Source organism: Delphinapterus leucas, chromosome X (assembly GCF_059928025.1).
Source record: "Delphinapterus leucas isolate spDelLeu-1000000601 "Yukka" chromosome X, BTC_Dleu_Yukka2, whole genome shotgun sequence".
Lineage (NCBI taxonomy): Eukaryota > Metazoa > Chordata > Mammalia > Artiodactyla > Monodontidae > Delphinapterus > Delphinapterus leucas.
In genome coordinates, this window is record NC_143150.1 from 20,008,222 (window position 1) to 20,014,474 (window position 6,253).

General features: G+C 38.7%; 1 pseudogene; it reads left to right on the plus strand.

Annotated features, from left to right (window-relative positions):
• The first annotated feature begins 635 nt into the window (after positions 1-635).
• LOC149744177 (olfactory receptor 10A4-like) lies at positions 636-1,754 on the plus strand (annotated as a pseudogene).
• The last annotated feature ends 4,499 nt before the right edge of the window (positions 1,755-6,253 follow it).

The following is a 6,253-nucleotide window of genomic DNA, read 5'->3' on the forward strand; positions in this document are numbered from 1 at the left end:
ACTTACTCAAAGGCACACGTCATTCAGCGGCAGAGCTGGAATTTGAATTCAGGTATGTCTCTATTATACCATACCATATCCCTACCATCACTAGTTCACCCTCATGTCATTATGCCTCCTCCACTAATGTATAGAGAACTTACTATTAAATAAGTTGTAAGAATTAAACATCCTTCAACATTTGAAATTCAATTCATATTATTTAATTGGTATGGAATTTCTAAAACAGGAAACAAATTTGATCATAGACTTTATACAATTTACAGGTAAGTCATTCAGAATATTCATTGCTGATGATGATAACACCTCTAGCAGCAATAGAAACAGCCAGAGTAAGATCTCCAAAGATAGAATATTTTCTCTCTATTTTTTCAAAAATAAATAGCAGGAAAAATGTGCATCTTCATATGTCATAATCATAGTTTCAAGGGCCTATACATTCTATATATGAAGGGATAATTGAAGTCAAAGGTGAACTTTCCAAATGGCCTCTGGGGGACTGTGATCAAATTTATTAATTAAAAATCTTGAACATCCAGAAAGAAGCCAATTATGCTTGATATGTACGATGCCTCTAAGCAGTTTCATTTTTTTCTAAAAATAGAATTTGATCAATGGTCATTCTTTTCTTTTTTTCTTTTTTTCTTTTTTAGATCCAAGTCATGGCTAGCACTGAAGAAAATATGACTCAGATTTCAGAACTTATCCTTTTGGGCTTGGGGGATCTTCACGGCCTTCAGTATCTTCTTTTTGGGGTATTTTTGGTCATCTATGTGGTGAATCTCATGGGCAACATTGTAATCCTAACTGGTTTTGGCTGATTGCTCCCTTCATTCTCCCATGTATTTCTTTCTTGACCACTTTTCCTTCCTAGAGTTTGGCTATACCACTACCATTGAGCCCATGATACTAAGGACATTGCTGTCACCTCATGGGCCTATTTCCTTCTCAGACTGCGCTTGCCAGTTTTATTTATTTATTTATTTATTTATTTATTTATTTATTTATTTATTTATTTTTGCTGCTCTGATAGCTACAGAATGCTTCTTACTGGTTGTAATGTCTTATGATCTTTTCATAGCCATCTGTAACCCCTTGCATTATTCCAGCATCATGGGTTGCTTACAGCTAGCTGGCGCCTCTTGGATAGCTGGATTTCTGGCACCCATCCTTCTCATGGTCCACATTTTTCGGTTAACATTCTGTGCTGCCAGTGAGATTGACCACTTCTTCTGTGATCTGAAGCCCATCATGAAACTGGCCTGCACTGATACTCAAGTAGCTGAGATGACCTCTTTTATATGCACCTCTTTATTTGCACTAGGTCCCTTTCTGCTAACTCTGGCTTCTTATACTGACATCATCTCCACCATTCTGAGGATTCCTTCTGTCACAGGAAAGCAGAGCCTTCTCTACCTGTTCCTCCCATCTTACAGTGGTCAGTCTGTATTATGGGACTCTGGGCATTGTCTATGGCTTCCCATCAGGGCCTCAGAATGAAGACTTATTGAAGTTGCTTTCCCTTCTGTATACAGTACTTACCCCTGCCCTCAACCCTATTATTTACACTCTAAGGAACAGGGATGTAAAAGTAGCCCTGAGAAAATTGGTGTAATGAGGAATGTACACCTTGTGAAAGAAAGTTTGATTTTTCTAGTAGCTCTTGGTATTTTGTGAAAACCCTAGCATAGCAACACAGTAAGGTAGCTACTGTTATTATCCCTACTTTACAGATATCACAACTGAGTCCTAGAGATTAATTCACCTGCTCAAGACTATCCAGCCAGACAGTAATGAAACCAGGATATGAATTTGAGCCAAAGGTTTGCTTAGCACCAAATCCATGATCTTTCCACTAACTGAGGGTAGCCCAGAATCCTGAGGTGTTCAAAACAGTTGTCTTGAAACATGGAAGACATTACTGCAGATGACTTTTCTTGGGAGAGTATGAGTTAGATGTGAGGTGAGAAGCAGCAGAAACGTAATGTAATGCAATCTAAAGCCCAGCCTGTTTCCTTTCTCCACCTGAAGTCTTGATAAAAATGCATGAGATAAAAATGTCATAGGATTGGGCTTCCCTGGTTGCACAGTGGTTGGGAGTCTGCCTGCCGATGCAGGGGACACGGGTTCGTGCCCCGGTCCGGGAGGGTCCCACATGCCGCGGAGCGGCTGGGCCCGTGAGCCGTGGCCGCTGGGCCTGCGCGTCCGGAGCCTGTGCTCCGTGGCGGTAGAGGCCACAGCAGTGAGAGGCCCACGTACTGCAAAACAAAAGGAAAAAAAAATGTCATAGGATTAAAATTGGTTTTAGTTTTCCTTTCAGGATCATTTATTAAAACAAAAGATTAAAATCAACCTTACTGATTCAATAAATTAAACCACATCCAAACAATGGAATACAATACACCCATAAACAAACAAAAACAACATGAAAGAATGGGTCAGCTCTACATGTGCTGTTATGGAAAGAGCTCCGTGATATATTGTAAGGACAAAAAGCAAGGTTCAAAAAACAGTGTCTATAGTATGGCATCATTTGTGTAATAGAAGGTAAAAGAAAGCATATTTATACTTAGTTGTAGATGCATAGACTGTTCTAGAAAGATGCATATGAATTTGGTGATATCAATTGCTTATTAGTAGAAAAACTAAATGCAGGGGAAGTATACCTTTTGAGGTGGGAATCATGTAAATAAATTACCTATTGAAAATTCATCAAACTTAACAAATCATTGTAAATTATACAAAAGATAAAATTGTTAAACAGCCCACTTTCATATGTCAGTATGAAGTACTTCTAGACACTTAGGAGGCTTCTCTTCTCTCACAGGTAAGTTATAATCTCTCTAAGGGCAGGGACCTTGTCATTACTACTTCTGTATCTCCCCCACAGCACCTTAAATACCAAAAAAAATGTGCACAGCATAGATGTTTAATTTAACAATTGTTATTATCATCCAAGATAGGGGAACTCAACATCCAGAGAGCATAACAATTTCTAACAACTTGATGCATTCCCACTTATAGAATGGAAAACCCAAGGGGGAAAAGTACGAGCTGTGTATCTGATGTTCTCCTCAGTACTCCACGGAAGTGCAATCTTAAAGGCTGGCAAGGGGCTGGGCATGAACTGAGAATGGTTTCCTAGGCTCTTCCTTACACTATCACCAGAGTGATCTTCCTTATAATGGAAATTTGTCCCTCCTGTGTTTAATCAACCTCTGACACAAGGATCTCCAGTGAAGATCAGAATAAAGATCTCACACAATTTATGACTCCATGACTTTGCATACACTGTTTCCACTTTAACCTCTGCCTCACCTCTCCTGGGTTAACTTGTTTTCATACTTCAAAGCCCAACTCAAATATCAAATGTCAAGTGTCACAAATTCCATGAAGCATTCCTTGATTTTTCACCACCATCTAAAATTAGGCCTTCTTTCTTCCTATGCTACTAAAGCACTTTGCATATATTTCTATTTTAGCATTGATCAGGTTATACAGCAATTCTTCGCATATATGTCTATCTCGCCACTTAATAATGAATTCCTTAAGACAAAGAATGTGTCTTATTCATTTCTGTCTCTACCACACTTTCACCTCCAGCTCTTCCCGGCACCTAGAATGGGGCCTGACAAAGAATAGGCATTCAAATAAACATTTTGAAATAAATACAATTATTAAATGACTAAAGTCACACAATTAGTTAGGGAATGGGTCAGACCTCTGACATCTAGTCAATTGTTCTTCTATTATATAATGCCACTATTTTTCCAGTTCTAAAAGTCTGAGATTTGCCTTGGCACAAATTTAACAGTAGAATTTGGGGTGAGGACTGGGAAATCTTGAGCATTTCTTCTTAGGGTCAGAGGCAAGCATTACCTTGAGTCCTTGGAAAGGCAGCCTAAATTATTAATTAATTAATATCTTTAACACAATTGTTCAAAAGAAATAATATAAACATCTACTATGCATATAGCACATTTCTGGGCACAAAAAGAGTAAGGTTCATCTGAATTTACCAAGAAAACTCTCTAGTCTAATCAGTAGAATACCTACACAGTCCCAGACATACAGCCCACACCCAGTAAATGTTTGTTCAACTAAACCAAGCCAAGGGAGCACCGAGTGGCCTGAATTTCTGGGAAGGGAATTGTCCTCTGTTGAGAAGATCATCAATTTCTAATACCTGTATTCTTAAACCTGGAGTCACAGGTACCGTAGATATGTGAATTGTGTGATGCATTGGGGGAAAAATAAATATGGTGAGAAGAAGGGGGAGGGATATTTCCACCTAGAAAATTCATCATTGCCTCCTCTATAACACCAGCGACCATCTGCCAATGAGAAGGCAATACATCCATGGAGAGCAGCAATTAGAGCTAATTGGGTTTCTTCTTCTTAATACCTGAGACAGGGCCCTATTGAGATCAGGTAAGGAGATCTATTAAAGGCAAGCTGTTCTCTGCATATCACTTAATTCCAAGTACTTAAGGAGGCTGATTATAAGCCATGCTCTCCAAGGATAACTGAAGCTCAAAATGGTGGTTTGTGTAAGTTTAAGGACTTGATTCTTAAACCAGAATGCAAATAAGAAATCCTTTGAGAAAAACCTGAATTAGAGTGTGAAGGCATTGCCTTAAGAAAGGGTAGATACTTTTTCACAGGCCACAGTTCAATTTAGCCTATAAGAAGCCAAGCGTCTGGATAAAAGTAAAAAATTCAGGTAAATATTCAGCTTTAGGGGCACTACATGTGCAAAATTCCCAGGTGCCTGTTTGTATTTTTCACTCTCTGGAAGAATTACAGTATTCAATCATGCTTAAAAGAATGGGCTCACCACTCAGACAGGCTAGCTTCTGAGTCCTGGTTCTTTGACCTTAGAGTAGTATATTAGACTCCCTGATCTTTAAATCTCTCATGTGTAAAATGAAAATACTAGTATCTAACTTACCTCACTAGACTGTTATGAGGATTAAAAGAGATAAAATATATAAAACCCTTTGCACATAAATATTAAATAGGTGTTAATTATTATTTTAGTAGTTATCATTATGATGATGATCATTATTATTGGATGTCATTGGGACCTTTCCTGCTTTGATATAGTAAAGAAATATTGACCAAGGAGGTATCCAAATAATTATACAGTAGTCTGACAGCTGAAAGCAGAAGCTAGAGACCAAGCTTCTGAGGCTTCTCAGTTTTGCCAGGGCCTCAACTTACCATCATCATTGCAAGCAAAATACAAGCTGGGCATCAACGTATTTCATATATTAGTTGATTAAACAGCTTCTGGAAACTTTGAATCCTGCTGTCCAACATCTGGCTTTTAACGGAAGTCCAAACAATAAGACCAGACTGGATCTACCTTATTATTTTTGCAAGAACCATATTTCCTTTTGTATTACTTAATCGCCATGTTGTCCTTAATTACTTAGTTGCCATGTTGTCCTTCTGACAACACCTAATATGAAGGGACACAAAGCGGGTGCATAATAGGAATAGGCTAATGGAAAATGGACCTATTAAACTGCAAAGAGTTGAATCCCAGCTTAATCACATACCATGATTCTCTCTGTTCTCTGGCCACATATGGGATCCTCTTTCAGTTTCTTGAATCTGTAAAAACTTTTCTGCCTCGGAATGCTTGTGTATGCTATTTCCTTTACTTTGAATGCTCTTCCCCAAAACTTGACTTAGTTGGCTCTTTCTTATCCTCTGTACTCTCCTTAAATTGACATCAGATAGACATTGCCTGGCCACCCCATCTAAATTAACTTCCCTGACAACACCATCACCTCCACCTGGTTAGGCTTCATTTCAATATCTCATCATTCTTAGCACCTAGCAAAGTTGTCATTACGTAATCATTTGTATATTTATGTTTTCCATGCCTGTCTCCCAGAACCTCTGCCTGCCCCATAGTAAGCACTCAATGCATATCTGAGGAATAAATGAACAAATGCTTTTGGAATCCTCATCCCTTGGTTAGTCAATGGGTAGGTATTCAATGGTTGTGGTTTTGATAGATGAGTAGCTAAGGAGGCTTTGAAACATGTCCACAGATTCTTTGATAATCCTTACATCAAAAGATAGGAGTGATGTTCTCTCCCTAATCTCAAAGGGCTTGCTGACAGCTTGGACCAATAGAGTACAACAAAGGCACCTGGGCACAATAGTACCACCCAGAATATAGGGAGTGACTTCCAAGGTAGGTCATAAAATGTGATTCCACTTTTGCCTTGTTCACTGT